Source organism: Rattus norvegicus, chromosome 9 (assembly GCF_036323735.1).
Source record: "Rattus norvegicus strain BN/NHsdMcwi chromosome 9, GRCr8, whole genome shotgun sequence".
Taxonomy (NCBI): Eukaryota; Metazoa; Chordata; class Mammalia; order Rodentia; family Muridae; genus Rattus; species Rattus norvegicus.
Window position 1 is genome coordinate 117,934,977 of NC_086027.1, and position 19,590 is coordinate 117,954,566.

The 19,590-nt window shown below is 42.9% G+C and overlaps 1 protein-coding gene across 24 annotated transcripts in view; it reads left to right on the top strand.

Annotated features, from left to right (window-relative positions):
* Positions 1–19,590, top strand: part of Dlgap1 (DLG associated protein 1) — an 869,320-nt gene that overhangs the window by 630,833 nt on the left and 218,897 nt on the right. The gene's annotated exons all lie outside the window — the stretch shown is intronic.

Here is a 19,590-nt window from a genome sequence, read left to right on the forward strand (position 1 = left end):
GTTAGCACCAAGGACCTGACAGATGACAGGATGTAGTGAAAACAGTCACACCAGTGCAATGACTGAATGGCCTGTTGATTTTGGCATCGAGTTTGACTTGTCAATGCCAGTGTCATCAAAGACAGGGGAAAGCTGGTACACTCTTCATGACCAAAAGCAATCAGAATGGCTTTTGGGGGAAAAGAAGGGGGGGAGGGCGGTTCTGGTCAGAGAAAAGGTCCGGTATTCCATCTTGGAACATTTTTTTTCTTCAACCACTAAATATAGGAGTGAACTCTTCCTTCAAAGACTTGGATTTTCAGAAAATTATATAATGTGAAGGCAATGGTTATACCAGGGAATTTCATAGAATGAGGTTATGCTGGGAAACTGGGTAGTGTGTGATACTTCTCAATATGCATGTTTGAATTTGGATTCGTTCACGTTACAATTTGTAAGACCTTAAAGGTATTTTTTGTTTGTTTATTTTGGGGGAAATGTGAGTATAAGTGTTTACAGTTGTGCTAATTTGGAGAAAAACAACTTTTTTTCTCCAAAGAAAGCAAGTAAAACTCACTTTTTTCTTTTTTTGAGACAAGATCTCACTATGTTGCCCTGACTGGCCTGATGGAAACTATGTAGTCCAGGCTGGACCTGAGATCCATCTGCCTCTGCCTCTGCCTTCTGAATGCTAGGATTAAAGGCATTGCTACCACACCCAGCCCTGACACTGATTATTTCAAACAGACCTGGGTTTTACTATATATATATTTTTTTAGAGAGAGAGTAAATCAGAATCTTGGAATATAGATCCATTTGGGTCTAAAGGATATATTTTAGGTAATTAGTACTTTTAAAGTGCTCTCTTTATAAAATGAATGTGACTAATACTATTTATGGGTTTGCATTAGGTTAGAGAGTGATCTACTAAAAGGCAAATGAAACATAAAAGGACAAGGTAATTAGGTTAAAAATACAAGTCGGATTATTATTGATCAAGTGCATTGAAAGGCAGCTGACTGGTATTTACAAGAATCATTTAAATAGCCAAGGTCATTAAGAACTGGACAGGAAAATCTGCTCTTGGATCCTTTTCAAGGGGCCATGTGGTATTGTTCTGAAATCTTTTAAATTGAAGATTAACATTTTACATTAGCTTCATAACCCACAAAGGGAAGCCATTCTCTCACCTCCCATCCCCCTGTTCTGTCAGTTTGCTTGGCGTGTTAGCTGATCTCAGGGATATCCTCCCAATCTTAACACAAATAGCCAATTCGTTGCTTCCTCGCACAGGAAGTAAGAGGTGTGGGCTGCATAGCTGCCCACACCTGCAGAGGTTGGCCCTTCCTCATGTCTTCCCAGATTCTGGTTGAAGCCAGCGACACTTGGCATCCCTTGACCGACATCGCATGGAGCTAGCTCATTACTCTCATGACAACAAGTGTAGCTTGGGGACCTCCTTCATTAGCCTCATGTTAACTTGATTAAGTCTGCAAGACCCTGTTATTTCTGTAAGCATTCATAAATACTGGCAGCATATCTATTTGGGGGATATGACTCGACCTATAACCTGGACTATAGGATAAAAGTCGGTTGTAAAAAGATAAATCTCTGTTGAATGCTGACAAATCTGCAAAATGCTCAAAAACATCAACTAGCAGACTGGTTTTGTAAAATAGTGAGCCAAGCTGTTGTGTAGCCAGAGACACAAGCAATTAATATATAATATAATATAATATAATATAATATAATATAATAGGGCTTAAACACACACACACACACACACACACACACACACACATATATATATATGCTTAAAATACATCTTGTAGATAATTGTCACAAGCACAGTATCAAAATCGACAAGTGCAGGCACACAAAGGTTAAGACATGACATAAACCCTTCAAGTTCTAAAGCTCACCTGAAATGAAGAGGTAAAGATGGGCAGCTTCTAGCATCCTCCGCCACCCCGCACACACACACATGCCCAGAGCATCCTGTCAGGATGCTGGACATGCTGGACACATCAGCTGAGTGACACACTGGGTCTTAGGTGATGGAATACGATGATTGCTCACAGCAGTACACGGTTATGAAGTGAAGAGACAGGAGAAGGCCGTGAGGATCATTTGGAAAGCTCTGGAAAGGCTGGCACCAGACAGGGGCTGAAGTCAACGTTCGCAGTTTTGCACTGGGGACATTCCATTGGAAGCACTTCCCAAAAACACATCCCTTGAAATTAATTTTCCTTTGCCTTCTGCATAATACTCCATATCTAATTTCCTGGGCCATATCTAGACAACCACTTTTTTTAATTCTATATAAGCTTTAAGAGCAGAAAGGGGCAACAAGATAGTCACTGCTCACATGTGTCAACTTTGTGACATTGTGACATGCTGTCATCTACTACGTCTGTGCTTGAGAACCGTGTCACTGAGTCACCAAAAAAAGCCATAACACTTTAGGTAAGTTTATGATTCTGACTGGGAGCCACACTCACCTGAGGCACACGTAGTCTGTGAGCCACAGGCCAGAGACTCCTGGAGGAGGACGCTCTACTTCAGTAGAATGCTCACATAGGATGTGAGTAGGCAAGGACTCTTCCTATTCTCCGAACTATTGGAAACTCAAAATGAAAACCAGTTTACCCACAAATTAAAAAACATTGTTCATTACTCGGGACAGAGTTTCATGAAGCCATCTCTGTATTGACCCCTGTTCGTCGGCAGGCCAGAAAATGTCTGAGCAGGGTATAACCACTTCTTCCCTGTGTGACCATGACGTTCTGCAGAATTATTCCTGAGTCTGTTTGTCAGCATGAATTCCTCCCTGTCCTGTTTCGTGGGTCCTAAGTATTACCACAATCTACACATTACATCTCCATCATGCTTAGTCACACAAAATCATTGACTGACATCTAGTTGAACCATGTTGAGGAATTAAAAGTCAAAAGTGTCATGACTTGGAATCAATCCTCTTAAGTCCTTGGTGATGTTTTGACTAGAGTCATGATTTTTCTAGAAGTTGGAAGCTTTCAACCAGCATGCGATAAAGATACCCAGATCCTGGAATTCTAGTCCCCAAAAAAGAAAACTATATTTATGTTCCTACTTCTTTGACATTTAAGTCAATTTTTTTCCCTCCTTCCTCCTCAACAATTCAGAGCTTTAGGGATGAGTCATAGCCATGAGCCAAGATAACTAAAATTAGTCGAGTGGGACCGGGACAACATTTTTGTCTGAGGCTTTCTACTCCCCTCTTCTCACAGAAGCAGAGAGATCACTCCTACAGCCTTTCCTATTGTTTTTCTTCTTATTTTCCAAAAGCATCTAGAGAGTTTGTTTATGCGTCAGCTACTTAATGTCAGTGACTGAGTCTTCGTCACACAAAGCCTAAGGCAGGTGAACATTCTGAATCATGAGAAGACTTGGCAATGAAGTCCACCTTTGGGCTTGCGGAGCTCCTTAGTAGCACCTGTCTCAAAGCCCGTCTCCATCCTACTCCTCTTCCTCTCCACCATACTGACCCTTGACCCCATCACTGGTGTCTTCTGTGCTCAGCTAACAATGCACCCGAAATGGCCTTGGTCCCCAGACAATTACAATGTTTTCAGAGGAACTTCTGAATATTCAATAATAAATTTTCAGGCAGGCCAGGGAGAGGCTTGGGAGCCAGAGTTTCTTCAGAGCACATCCCCACAGTTTAGCTCTGGAGAAGAACATTGGTCTTTATTTCAGTTCTTTATAATTTTGTTTGTTTTAAAACTAGACTATAGACAGCTACAACGGTTGGTTAGAGTCAGGCCCAAGCTAGTCTTGACTTTATTTCACTCAAGCATACCATAGAAAGAATGTTCCAAAGTGATTCTAGGTGAACTGCCACTTAAAACATTCCTAAGTTGGGTTGGGTACAGTGGCACACGGCTTTAATTCCAACAGCCAGGGGGCAGAAGCAGGTAGATCAAGGTGAGTTCAAGGCCAGTCTGGTCTCTGTAGTGAGTCTGAGGCCAGCCAAGGCTACATCATGAGATCCTGTCTCAAGAAAAATGATGATTATGATGATGATGATGATGATGACGACGACGACGACGACGACGACAACAACGATGATGTTGATTCCCCCTTGGGGGCGGGAACTCCTAAAATCATTGAGAAGGACCCAGCCTTTACAATGAGATCAGCCAAGCTCTCAGAAGTTTAGAGCATCTAACCTGTGATCTCAAGGGGACTTGTGTCCAATCCTATATTTCAGGTGACTTATCCTCTTCATCTTCATTTATTTCCTAACTCTTCACTTTTTAAAAGATAAATTAATTACTCTTCTCATGTCATGACCAAATGGGTGACAAAAAGCAACTCATGGGAGAAATAACTGGTTTTAGCTCACAGTTTGAGGGGGTACAGTCCATCCCAATGCAGAGGTATGGCCAAGTTCCTAGCAGCTAGAATTCCTCTCAACTGGACAGTCCATAAAGCAGCGTTACTGATGTTTGTGCTTAGCTGGCCCCATTTCCATTTTGTTCAGAATAGGAGCCAATTCCATAAGATGACACCACCCTGGACGTGGCTTCCCTCCTTGAACTCCTCTCACAACATCCTTACAGATATTCCCATAGGTGTGGCTCCAAGGTGATTCCAAGACCAATTGGGATGACAATGATGGTGAGACATTAAGTGGCTCTTTCCTTTTGGCTAATGGCTCAACATCTCTTTAAGTCAGACTTTGAGCATGAATGAGAGCTCTAGGCTGAGCTTAGAGCTGCACACCTAGGCTGTGGCAGCCAGTATTAGCAGATCTCAGCATTGATAGATGAGCAGGCAGCATTAGAAGATCCCAGCACTGATAGATGAGGAGGCAGCATTAGCAGATCGCAGCACTGATAGATGAGCAGGCAGCATTAGAAGATCCCAGCACTGATAGACGTACATTAGAGTCCCTTATCTTGGACTCATTGACCCCTGTTGTCTGTGGATGTCATTGTTCATCTCCATGAAAAGATTCCTGAGGAACTGCTTGACACTAATGAAGAAAATGTAGAGATAAAGTGTAAGGGGGTGGGGGGAATGGTTATCCACTATTTGAAGACAAAAGGAAACAGTATGGACAAGTAAAATCGCTTTTAGAAATGCCTAAAGTTGAATCAATTCTAAAGTGGAGGCTACATCAAGAGCATAAAAACTTGTTGGTCTTTGCAGAAGTTTCGTTTTTCTTTCTAGACGCGCTGTGTCCCTGATTGTTCCTCACACGCTCCACATGCCCCTCCTACCCACCGACTGTTCTTCATGTTGTTTCTCTTCCCAGAAAAGGAAGAGGGTGGAAGAGATGGGAGCATTGCTATTTTTTTTAACCAAATACATGAGCCGTATTTAAGAGCATAGCAATATACATCGCCCATCTTTGTCCTGCGCTCTCGAAATGACTCTGCTCTTCTGTTCTCTGTTTTCCCCCAAATTCTTTCCCATTCCTCTCCTACCTTCCCCCAGAATATAATTGCGATATAAACTAGCAAGCACCCCATACTATCACAGGGAGGGCAGAATCAGACAACCAGACACACAATGTTGTAAATTTATATCCCCTGCGACAGTAATACCTTCTCTTACTGTCCCCAGTCTTTCCAGCTCCCTTCTCACATTCGAGAATAATAAGTTGGGAAATGTTAAAAATGGGAGCATCATTCTTTCTTATAAATAAATTATCGCTTGCTTGTAGGCAGAGCTCTTTTAAACCGAAGCTGACTGAACAGAAGAAGTAGCTAGTACAGACAACTGCCTGCTGCTTCAGTCTCTGATCACCAAGCCAAGCTCCAAAATGTAGGATAGGAAAGCCCACCTTCAGATGGCATCAGTCTGTTGAATGCTGTGGTCTGTACCCTGTCCTGTACCTTACTATATGGTTACTCTTTTAAAAGTCTATCTCAGAAGGAAAATTGCATAGATTGAATGGCTGTGAAATGATCTCAGTCACAGAGGAGAAGCAAATGTGTGTTTAATGGATGCGAAAAGGTGTCCAGGCTCTTTGCAGAGAGCTTGCATGAATAGATTAGAACACAGAGAAGACATTTTACATCTTTTTAAAGATTTTTAAATTATACTTATATACGTGCAAATGCCAGCAGAGGCCAGAACAGGGTGTCTGATCCCCTGGCTCTGGAGTTAGGGTGGTCGTCAGTTACCTGATGTGGGTGCTGGGAACTGAACTCATGTCCTCTGGAAGAGCAGCAAGAATTCTTAACCCCTGGCACCTCCCCAGCCCAGATATTTATACTTGTGCAAAAGTTTTTACACACATGCTTTCATTTTGGCCACAACTGTTGATATGTGATTTAGATACTTTTACAGATGAGGAATCCAAGTCTTGCTGAGACTAAGTGATTCGTCCAAGGTTAATTCTCAAGTATAGTAAAAGTAAAGATCTGAGCCTGAGTGAAGGAAAGATAGAGTTGGGTGGGGTGAATGCTTCCCTAAAATCACAGTGAACTGTCTACAGGAGGGGGAGTGAAGTCCAGTGAGTATAAGCAGCCCAGGGGAAAGAGTCACTCAACACAGATAGTGAAGGTGAAGACTGCATTCATGTCATAGGCTCACTGAGGTAAATTCTAACGCAGAAGCACAAGGAAAAGACATCTGCCCTCGGAAGAAGGAATTTAAGAACGTTCTGCCTCAGGCTTGGCCTGGGGTAAAGGAAGAGAGAACCAAATGGCCAAAGAATCAGAAATACAGGAGGTGTTAGCTGGCAGATGTCAGGAGCAAAAATAGGTGACCTCCCAGGCCTGGCTTCAGCTTTGCTGGGACAAGTACCTGACTTGTACCTGCACCTTCCACTGTGTGCCTGAGCCTTCTTCATATAACTGCATTCTGGCTTTGCACCCTCGACAGACTATACTTAGCTATGTAAACAGAATCAGGATAGTAGAGAGATGTGCACAGAAAAGGGACTCAGAATAGGGTTCTCTGTGAAAACTCCATTTTCCCAGGGTCAGAGCTGGTCAAGAATGCTCCCCACTCTCCAGTGAGCAAGGGAGGCATCTACTTATAAAGTCTTAAAATCTCCAGGCCTTGCCTCTCTCTTGGCTGGCATTCCTTCAATGCAATACCTACACCCTATGTTGAGGCACAGGTAACCATGTAAAAAGAGCACCCCCATTACAATCAGACTGTGTTGTAGTGGATATTTAATCTCAGTCGGGGGCTTCTATCCTGACTAAGTATGCTTATGCAGCTCCCAGATAAAAGACACACAACTTTTATATTTATAGCAAGCCTTAGATGCACTAGAACTGGGCGGATATCTACCCTCTAAGCTGTTACGTTCACTTTCTTATCAATAACCACCTTGAATGCAGTCTTCACCTTATCAATAACTTGCCATGCTCCGTCTGGGCTGCTCTTAACTCCAAACAGCCAGCCCTCCTGGCTGTTTTTGTGACTCACTTACCTACCCCTCTCTCCACCTTCTACTCTCTCTTTCTCCCTGGTGGCCTGCTCTCTCCAACCCCAAGTCTGGGGCCAACCCTCCCACCCCCAGCTTGTCTTTCTTCTACCCAACTATAGGCTGTTGGCATCTTTATTCATCCAATAGTTCTAAAAATAAAGAACAAGGTCAAATTGGACATGCGGATTCTCTTGTCCCTGTGGGCAACCAGGCCTTGGAGACCAATATTTAGCATTACAATACATAGCAAAAGACTAAACCCCTAGAACACTGTGTCCATGAAGTTTACTCACTGACCCATGCCATAAACGTAGATCCAATACCTTTAATGTTTAAATCATTTATGTTATACTTTGGTTTCAATACATGTACTAAGTATGTTACTAAAATCTGATATTCCAGATCTCTCATATGTGTGTGTGCACACACAAATACAGAAGATTAACACAAGGACAGTAAGGAGCTCGAAATTCAGAGGTAAGAGGTATCAGTGTTGGTGTGTGCCTTAGTGCATCTTCTACTGCTATAACTGAGCACCACCGGCTGAGTAACTATGAAAATTGGAAGGTTTTAAACAAAACTAGAAGTTATTTGGCTCACTATTATGGAAAGTGTGAGATGTAACCACACAGCACAGCATGGTTCTCATTGGACCATACCATGATTGGGTCCGCCATTGAGAGGCATATGGCAAGGACACCATGGGGAAGGACAAGGCATGCTAGCTACAGTCTCTCTTCCTCTTCTGTTCAAGCCACTGATACCACCATGGAGGCCCCCATCCTCAGGACCTCATCTAGTCCTCAGTACCAGATACCCTTGGAGGCTGATGTAATGCATGAACATAGTTTGTCAGGGAACAAAGACATCGAATCTTAACAATGTTTTTGTTTCAGATTTTTTTCTAGTTGGAACAATCTACTTGGCATGGGAAAGGGAATTTTGGTATCAGACAGTTTGTTTTGTCTTTTTAGGCTATTGTATAAGAAGTATACTGTTGAATCAGAATAGTTCAAGTTTACTAGCTTTGCTTTTCTTGTATACCCTTTGAGAAACCTCTTCCTCCTCCTCCTCCTCATTCTCTTCCTATTCCTCCTCCTCTTCCTTTTCCTCCTCCTCCTTCTCTTCCTCCTCCTAGACCAGTGGCACTCAGCCTATGGTTAGAGACCACTTTGGGGGTTGAATGATCTTTTCACAGAGATCACATATCAGATATGTTGCATATCAGATTACATTACAAACCATAACAGTAGCAGTTATGAAGTAGAAACAAAAGTAATTTATGGCTGGAGGTTACCACAATATGAACTGTATTAAAGGATTGCAACATTAGGAAGGTTTCAACCACTGTCCTAGACAGTAAGGTATCACACAGGACAAAATGCTTCTTCAAACAGCAAACCAGTTGCTAACATTAAACTAAATGGAGAGAAACTTGAAGCAATCCCACTAAAATCAGGGACTAGACAAGGCTGCCCACTCTCTCCCTACTTATTCAATATAGTTCTTGAAGTTCTAGCCAGAGCAATTAGACAACAAAAGGAGGTCAAGGGGATACAGATCGGAAAAGAAGAAGTCAAAATATCACTATTTGCAGATGATATGATAGTATATTTAAGTGATCACAAAAGTTCCACCAGAGAACTACTAAAGCTGATAAACAACTTCAGCAAAGTGGCTGGGTATAAAATTAACTCAAATAAATCAGTTGCCTTCCTCTATACAAAAGAGAAACAAGCCGAGAAAGAAATTAGGGAAACGACACCCTTCATAATAGACCCAAATAATATAAAGTACCTCGGTGTGACTTTAACAAAGCAAGTAAAAGATCTGTACAATAAGAACTTCAAGACACTGAAGAAGGAAATTGAAGAAGACCTCAGAAGATGGAAAGATCTCCCATGCTCATGGATTGGCAGGATTAATATAGTAAAAATGGCCATTTTACCAAAAGCAATCTACAGATTCAATGCAATCCCCATCAAAATACCAATCCAATTCTTCAAAGAGTTAGACAGAACAATTTGCAAATTCATCTGGAATAACAAAAAACCCAGGATAGCTAAAGCTATCCTCAACAATAAAAGGACTTCAGGGGGAATCACTATCCCTGAACTCAAGCAGTATTACAGAGCAATAGTGATAAAAACTGCATGGTATTGGTACAGAGACAGACAGATAGACCAATGGAACAGAATTGAAGACCCAGAAATGAACCCACACACCTATGGGCACTTGATTTTTGACAAAGGAGCCAAAACCATCAAATGGAAAAAAGATAGCATTTTCAGCAAATGGTGCTGGTTCAACTGGAGGTCAACATGTAGAAGAATGCAGATCGATCCATGCTTATCACCCTGTACAAAGCTTAAGTCCAAGTGGATCAAGGACCTCCACATCAAACCAGACACACTCAAACTAATAGAAGAAAAACTAGGGAAGCATCTGGAACACATGGGCACTGGAAAAAATTTCCTAAACCAAACACCAATGGCTTACGCTCTAAGATCAAGAATCGACAAATGGGATCTCATAAAACTGCAAAGCTTCTGTAAGGCAAAGGACACTGTGGTTAGGACAAAACGGCAACCAACAGATTGGGAAAAGATCTTTACCAATCCTACAACAGATAGAGGCCTTATATCCAAAATATACAAAGAACTCAAGAAGTTAGACCGCAGGGAGACAAATAACCCTATTAAAAAATGGGGTTCAGAGCTAAACAAAGAATTCACAGCTGAGGAATGCCGAATGGCTGAGAAACACCTAAAGAAATGTTCAACATCTTTAGTCATAAGGGAAATGCAAATCAAAACAACCCTGAGATTTCACCTCACACCAGTGAGAATGGCTAAGATCAAAAACTCAGGGGACAGCAGATGCTGGCGAGGATGTGGAGAAAGAGGAACACTCCTCCATTGTTGGTGGGATTGCATACTGGTACAACCATTCTGGAAATCAGTCTGGAGGATCCTCAGAAAATTGGACATTGAACTGCCTGAGGATCCAGCTATACCTCTCTTGGGCATATACCCAAAAGATGCCCCAACATATAAAAAAGACACGTGCTCCACTATGTTCATTGCAGCCTTATTTATAATAGCCAGAAGCTGGAAAGAACCCAGATGCCCTTCAACAGAGGAATGGATACAGAAAATGTGGTACATCTACACAATGGAATATTACTCAGCTATCAAAAACAATGACTTTATGAAATTCGTAGGCAAATGGTTGGAACTGGAAAATATCATCCTGAGTGAGCTAACCCAATCACAGAAAGACATACATGGTATGCACTCATTGATAAGTGGCTATTAGCCCAAATGCTTGAATTACCCTAGATGCCTAGAACAAATGAAACTCAAGACGGATGATCAAAATGTGAATGCTTCACTCCTTCTTTAAAAGGGGAACAAGAATACCCTTGGCAGGGAAGAGAGAGGCAAAGATTAAAACAGAGACTGAAGGAACACCCATTCAGAGCCTGCCCCACATGTGGCCCATACATATACAGCCACCCAATTAGACAAGATGGATGAAGCAAAGAAGTGCAGACCGACAGGAGCCGGATGTAGATCGCTCCTGAGAGACACAGCCAGAATACAGCAAATACAGAGGCGAATGCCAGCAGCAAACCACTGAACTGAGAATAGGTCCCCCGTTGAAGGAATCAGAGAAAGAACTGGAAGAGCTTGAAGGGGCTCGAGACCCTATATGTACAACAATGCCAAGCAACCAGAGCTTCCAGGGACTAAGCCACTACCTAAAGACTATACATGGACTGACCCTGGACTCTGACCTCATAGGTAGCAATGAATATCCTAGTAAGAGCACCAGTGGAAGGGGAAGCCCTGGGTCCTGCTAAGACTGAACCCCCAGTGAACTAGACTGGTGGGGGGAGGGCAGCAATGGGGGGAGGGTTGGGAGGGGAACACCCATAAGGAAGGGGAGGGGGGAGGGGGATGTTTGCCCGGATACCGGGAAAGGGAATAACACTCGAAATGTATATAAGAAATACTCAAGTTAATAAAAAAAAATAAAATGTAAAAAAAAAAATGCTTCTTCAATAGGAAACCCAGCCTTCTGAATGGGAATCAGCCTCTAGCCCTTGTTGTAGGAAAGTTTACATAAATGTATAGTAACAGAGGGTAAATATGAAGGAACAATACCATCCATATTCCCATGTAGCAAACAGGAGAAAATCACCACTGCAGCCCAGAGTTCAGGTTGCTTACAAGGAAGAGCACTCAAGTCAACTCTTAGAGAAGCCTTCCTGAACAACCTTGTAAATAATACCCTGTGTTGTGCTTCCCTGAGAGATTCTGCTAATCCTGCTTGGAGTCTCAAGTGTGATAAACAAAACATCTACATAAGATTTTTCCAGCCTGGGGAGCCTGAGATAGTACAGGAGCACAGGGTCAGTGCTGTCCTCCTACTGTGAGCTTGAATCCTACATTTTCAAACTTGAGCTTGCAAGGAGATGACATTTCAACTCCCTAAATACATCATCTCTTCTTAGGTCCCTTCTTTCTATTGATGGAATTGCCACTGTCCAAAGCACAGCGGCAAAGCACTGTGGGTCTCACTCCTAACTAATGTCTTTGAGCTTTATGGCTTCAGCATTTCCCACTTGAAGGACGCCACTGAACCCATTTGTCTTGCTACAAGGAGCTTCTCTCTTCCAGCTCTTTCCAAAGACTCTTAACAAGGCTACTGAAATCTCAGAATCTTACTTTGCCGATGAACAAAGTCCTCAAGGAAGCATTCTAAAACATAACATCCACTCTCATTTGAGCTCTTTTCTTCTATCCCTCTACACAGTTCCTAGGCTTCAGTCATATGGAGATCTTGACTATTCTGGACTCCATATTTTAAGCTTTAGACCCCTGTGCTAGACAAGATAAACTAGATTCAGGTGGGTGGCTTAAGAGAGCCTTGAAACCAGAAACTCCAAACAGCTGCAGGCGATTCCCTGCACCCACGACATGTTCACCTGGGGTCTTTGGGAAACTCTGCTCACCACAGTTACCTCTGGACCACGTGTGGATACGCCGCAGCACAAATTCTCTCAGGCTCACCAAAGCAAATCATGAGCAGAAGGCCTTAGAATTTACAGGTAGAAGTGGAGAAGGCTATGTGCCTTTCCGCTCCATTGGCAAAAGGACTTCAAGGAACTAGGCAACCTACCCTGTTCTAGGACATAAATTCAAACACCATCAAACAGCTCTACAAACCATCAAACCACAAGCCTCCCATCTTAGAGACTCTCGGTCAGTCATTGAGTCAACTTAATTTCTCTGAGTCTTTCAGGGGGGCATTAAGCAGTGGGGAAGGGTGGGTGAGTCCTTGGATGGAACTTTGCCAGAAGAGGTGAGTTTCACATTCCTTCAGCAGCAAAGTTTCTCAGCGTTTGTTTTACCTCCTACAAGTTAGTTTAAAACCAGTTCCTTCTTCCGGTCCCGCTAGCTCTCAAATGTGTAGCCCATTTAATTCTCTCTCTGCTACTTGAAAGAATGACCCCCTTTTGTCTGAATTGATTTCCTTCCTAACATGAAATTGCTTGTCAGATGTTGCCAACAGCAACCAAGATGTTATTAACACTATGTCACGAACCCGTCCCTTACATCATCTCTCCTCGGGTTATACAAAACAGTTTGCAAAATGATTCACTTATACTGGGGAGCATTAATGAACACTTTCTCCAGCCTCTAATGACAAGTATTTGCTGATGACCAACAAGTCCTGAAACCACAGGCATACACCTTGAGTATTGGGTTTTGTTTGTTTTTTTTTTTCATTCTTGTTATAGGAACACCTTATTTCTGATTCCAGCTTATGCCTCAGCAAAGACAGGTTACGCTATGCTCTGCTGATAATCAATTCCCAGGTTCCTCAGTTGAATTCAAGCTCTGCATGCCAGTGGGTAGGAGGGGACAGGAGGCCATGCTTATTGCCACTCAGAATGGCAGCAGCTCCACCTTAGCACCTGCTTCCACGGTTGCTAAGTAACAAAGGGAGTGCAGTGAATTAAGCTGTTTCCTAGAAGTGAGACGTGGCTTGGACTCAACTGCTAAAGCATGCTACACAGCCACGCCTCATTTCAGAGAGGCAGGAAAGAGTTGTACTACAGGAAGCCTAGAAAACTGAGCACTGGGTCTGTTTGGTGAGCAGTAGTCACCACACCTGGAGGTCTTCTTTATGCTCTTTCCTGCCATCGCTGTCCCTCGTTCCTCCCATAAAACACCCAAGCACACAGCCCAGACTCTAGGACTAGATATCTCCGTTCAGACACTTAGCTCTGCCACTTCAAGTCTCACGAAGAAAGTTATTTGACTATTCTATGCCTCAGCTTCCTCGTCCGTGATACAGGGATAAGATTAGTAATTGTGGAGATTCAAGGTGATGCGTGCGAACCACTTAGCACATGGGAGATGCTCTCTACAGCTTAGCTGCCATCATCGCCCTCCTCGTTAAGTGCCACTATCCCATAGTGCGGTCTGCAGATCCTTAGAATAACAAAGAGTGGACCGGATGAACATTTCCATCCCTCTAAACTTCCCTCTCAAACTTAAACACTTTCCCACAGTCAATATCTCTTCTCCCTGAGACCTCTCAGAGTGGATATTTGTGAAGGTAATTAGCCTTGTGCCCTTTTCTACCATAAATTATTTCTCCCTCATGTAGAAGGCAAGTAATGTGCAGCCTTTGGGCGCAGGACCCAAACAGATGCTGAATGTGTGCTCCCTAAGCTGCCTCCACCCCTGCATGTCTAATGTAGGTTGAACAAGAGCTTCCCACAGAGCCATCAACCTGCAGTTCTTGGGGTGAACCACCATCCAGCCTCTCCCAGGAGTCCTTTGGGTGTACCTGTAATCTCCCAGATTCATCAGCCACCCCATGCTTCAGAATCTGTGGTTCTGGAAAGCTGTTTCCTCTCAGCCCTGCTTAGCACCGCCAGCCCACCTGGAGGTTGGGAGCTCAGTCTGTCAGGTATGCATTATCGTGTTAAAAATATCTACAGAGCCATCCCTAGTACTGCCATCCACTTTGAACGCTGGCATGTTTCCTTTAGTTTATCTGGGGAATCCCGAAGTTTCTGATTAATGAGCCCTTTTAGAATTGGAAAGGGGATCTTCTTCAATGTCCACACCCACTTCTCAGTGCTTTTAAAACTTGTTTGGGAACCCACCTAAGCCAAGAAGGGTAGAGGCATCGCTCCTTTGTGCCGATAAATAGTGCTATTTCCCCTCTCCTCTGTGGCTCTCTTTTCAAGATTAATAGTTGCAAATAACAGTCTATTCAGAGTTCTCAGTGCATCTTGTTTGATCTCAGTGTTCTCAAAAGGAAAGTTGAGTTGACTTTATCAAAAAGATACACTGGTTTTCTCCTCATCAGCCAGTTCCTAGCTCTACCCTGTGTCTTAAGGTCCAGCTCCCTTGATTTCTCTCTCTCTTCCTCTCAGTGACTCATGGACTTTTCCCCTGAGCAATCTGGGGACTGCCTGCACCATCTGGACATTATTCTCGACTTTCAGCCTACAACCTTCTTCAGTTCCTTGGATAACTTCTCTTTCTCAGAAAAAGCATGGCTGACAGCTCTTAGCATCTAGGTTACTAATTGTGTATGAAGTCGCCCATACCTGAGTCATCCTGGGCCAGACTTCAGAAGTTCTTGCTCTAAGATTTGGCTTATCCTGGAACCTATCTCTTCAGAGACTTAGATTAAAAAGCTAATTGAGAACGCTGATTGGCCTTACTTAGTAAAGGAAGGTTCTGTTATGGCTTAATGGATAAAGTTACTTATCAAGCTTGAGAACCTGAGTTCAGTCCCCAAGGCACATAAAATGGAAGGCAGAACCTACTCTCCCAATCTGTTCTCTGAGATCTACATATATGTAGATATGTGGCATATATCTACATAAGTGGCACATACACAAATAAGTGTCTTAGTTAGAGTGTTACTGCTGTGAACAGGCACCATGACCAAGGCATCTCTCATAAGGACATTTAGTTGGGGATGGCTTACAGGTTCAGAGGTTCAGTCCATTGTCATCAAGGCAGGAACATGGCAGCATCCAGGCAGACATGGTGCAGGAGGAGCTGAGAGTTCTACATCTTCATCTGAAGGTTCCTAGCAGAATACTGGCTTCCAGGAAGCTAGGAAGAGGGTCTTAAAGCCCACACACATAGTGACACACCCACTCCAACAGGGCCATTCCTACTCTAACAGGGCCACACCTCCAAATAGTGCCACGCCCTGGGCCAAGCATATTCAAACCATGGCAGTAAGTAAATAAATAAATGTAATTTTAAAAATTTGTAAGCAAAGTGTGTTCGAGTTTAAGATGGAGGTAAGCTGGAAATGAGCACAGCTAACCGTTAGTCAGTGTATTCATTATGTTCTTGATGTTGGGACTGAATGCCCCACATAAGCAAAAAGAAGAAGACGTTGGGCTCATGCTGGGCAGAAATCAGAGAGGCTGGCCAAATATAGAAAGGGACAGGACAAGATATAGCACCAAAGTACAGGCTCAGAGATATACTTCTTATAGCTAGACCTCCGGTCTCTTCCTTTCTCACCTCCCAGTAATGCCATCAGATTATGACCTCCCAGTAATGCCATCAGATTATGACCTCCCAGTAATGCCATCAGATTATGACCTCCCAGTAATGCCATCAGATTATGACCTCCCAGTAATGCCATCAGATTATGACCTCCCAGTAATGCTATCAGATTATGAATCTGACTATCAGTGAATGAATCCACCCATCAAGTCAAATCTCTCATGATTTCATTGACTAAGGAAATACCACCTGAGACACACACCCAGATAAAGTTTCTAGTGTTTTATTAGTATATATTGATTATGTGTAATAATGGGTTTCATTATTACATTTTCATACACATGCATGTGTGTTTCTATCATATCACCTACTTCAGTCTCCTGATCACTCCCAATAATTCTGCGTAGAGGCTCCATTCACTGATGCGCTAAGTGTTTATTGATCCAGTCAAGTAGACAATCAAAATCAACTAACAATCAGCTTTTCAGCACGGTGACAAAGTACCAGATATACACAGCATAAGAAGAGAACGCATGTGTGGGCTCACGATTTCTGGGATTTTAGTGGTTAGATGGTTTGCTTTGGGGCCTAGCAAAGCTGAGCGCCATGGTAGAAAACATGGCATTAGAACCAAACTGCTTACCCTATCATCAGGACATTCTGAAGAATCCTCAGAATTCCAAACATCACACATTCACAGAAACTATCTGCAGCTGGCAAAATCACACCTCTGCTAGGGCGTGAGGCAAATCATAATCAGCTGCCATGGACAATCTGAAGCAGGCCCGTGTACCGCATCTGGGATTAAAATGAGAATATATTCCCATGATATTTCTGTTTTTCAAATAAATTCAAATTCTCACTGCACACGTATGTCATGTGTATGTGTATGTGTGCACGTTTGTATGTGTGAAGATACATGTGTGGGGGAAGCATTTGGGGTCTAAAGTTGATGTCAGAAATCACCCTTAAGGAACAAGAATACCCTTGGCAGGGAATACAGAGGCAAAGATTAAAACAGACACAGGAGGAACACCCATTCAGAGCCTGCCCCACATGTGGCCCATACATATACAGCCACCCAATTAGACAAGATGGATGAAGCAAAGAAGTGCAGACTGACAGGAGCCGGATGTAGATCGCTTCTGAGAGACACAGCCAGAATACAGCAAACACAGAGGCGAATGCCAGCAGCAAACCACTGAACTGAGAATAGGACCCCCGTTGAACGAATCAGAGAAAGAACTGGAAGAGCTTGAAGGGGCTCCAGACCCCATATGTACAACAATGCCAAGCAACCAGAGCTTCCAGGGACTAAGCCACTACCTAAAGACTATACATGGACTGACCCTGGACTCTGACCTCATAGGTAGCAATGAATATCCTAGTAAGAGCACCAGTGGAAGGGGAAGCCCTGGGTCCTGCTAAGACTGAACCCCCAGTGAACTAGATTGTTGGGGGGAGGGCGGCAATGGGGGGAGGATGGGGAGGGGAACACCCATAAAGAAGGGGAGGGGGAGGGACTAGGGGGATGTTTGCCCGGAAACGGGGAAAGGGAATAACACTCGAAATGTATATAAGAAATACTCAAGTTAAAAAAAAAAAAACAGAAAAAAAAACTTAAAAAAAAAAAGAAATCACCCTTAATCCCCCTTCCACCTTATTCGTTAAAGTAGGGTCTCCCAACAAACCCAAATCTCACCAATGTGGCCAGTCTCTCCAGCCATCTTGTCCCTATCTCTGTCTTCCAAAGGAAACTAGAATCTCAGCCAGGTTTACACACAGAGAGAGAATTACAGGGGTTCTGGAAATCCAAACTCCACCTCTAATGCTCTGTGACAATTACTTTAATGACTGAGCCATCTCTCCTACCCAGACTACAGGCTTCTTAACAATTTCTGGGCACTGCATTATGTCCATATACCATGATCTATGCAGCCATTTTCCTCTTGGGGGAATGTTTGTATCCAAAGTTATGGGAGGCCTAGTTTTAGGAAAATAAAATATTCATATCATACCAAAATAGTCGTGAGGCTTTATAGGTTGAGGCTTTATTGGATGAGAGTATAGGAAGGAGGTGAGAGTTAGAATGTAACCTAATAGCTTAGGACCTCAGAGCACTGAGTCATTTGAAAGTCAAGGGAAATAAAAAGAAAGCCCAATATACAGCAAGACGTGTTCCTAACAACTAAAATGAGAAACACTCATCACAGAAGCCTAACTCTTCTGTTTCCAGGACTGAAGTCAGACCCTGCCACTTGGGGTTAGACATAAGCAATCTATCACCAGAAAACAACCAAGGGACCAGTCCATGGATCGATTTGTTGTTTGGTTTTCCTTTTAATGCTCACAATCCTAATGACTTAAATTTTATATGTATATATATATATATATATATATATATATATATATATATATAATCTTTCCTTCCTCTAAATCTTAAGACTGGGCTGTGCTTGGAAAATAACGCCACCACCTCCACCCTTTCCTAGCTTTCTTTACCTGTCAATTGAAGGAAACCTTCATCTCAGGTAGATTCATCTCTGGTTATATTCAAAGACGATATAGCGACCCTTGTGGAAAATCATGTCAGCTCTTTTGTTTTGATTTTCCCAAAATCAGGTAAATTCATTAACTCCTTGTGCTCTTCATGGCTCAGTGCCCCCACCCTCCCTGAGTTTATTGAAGTGGTTGCCTGTAGCAACCACCCACATCTTAAGTAGCAGAGCTGGGTATTGTAGAAACAGCTTGACAAGTTTCTTCTGTCTTAGCCTCGATGAATAGTCTCTGGCCCTGGAGGTAACTACATTAAGATTTAAATAATATTTTAAACACATAGCAGTGTGCTCTGCTCTTCTTTATTTTTTTTAAAGAGAACTGTTTTAGGAATGATATAAAATGATGGTAGCTGCTATGGTTGGGTCCACTGGTCACCCTCAGTCCTGTCAGATATAGGAGAGGGAACTCAGGCAGAAGGTACAAGAGCTCAGAACTTCCTCTGCTCCCCTCACCCTTCCTGGTAGACCCAAGTGTCTGTGCTCCACCAGCTGTGTGCTTCAGGTTGACTGTTCACCAGGGAAGGTACCCTGAAAAATCAGGGAAGGCAGCCACAGGTACATAGATGGATCTTACTGCTCTGCCACCTTCTTTTGAAGTACTTTGTTTATCACAGGTTTTTCCTCACATATAAAATTGGCCTAACTAGCTATCCTTATGTAAATATTTATGAAAATTAAGTTTGCTAATGAAGTTTGAGTTAGTAACCTAGAACACAATATAAGGATGCATTGTGTCATCTGTGTACCAGAAACAAATTTTACTATGAAACAAACAACCTTAGTGAGGGGAGAGACCACTTGGCAGTTAAGGGGCATACTGCTCTTGCAGTGAGAGGATCATAATTTGGCTGCTAGCACCCACATTGGGAAGCTCACAACCACTTGTCACTCTACTTACACTGGACCCAATGCCCTCCTCTTGCCGCCATGGACACCATACTCACATGCACAAACCCACATACAGAGATGGATGTAATTTAAAATACAAATGTAAAACAAAATCATGAAAATGGATAACTGGAAAACCCTATAGATACATTTATTTACAAAGACC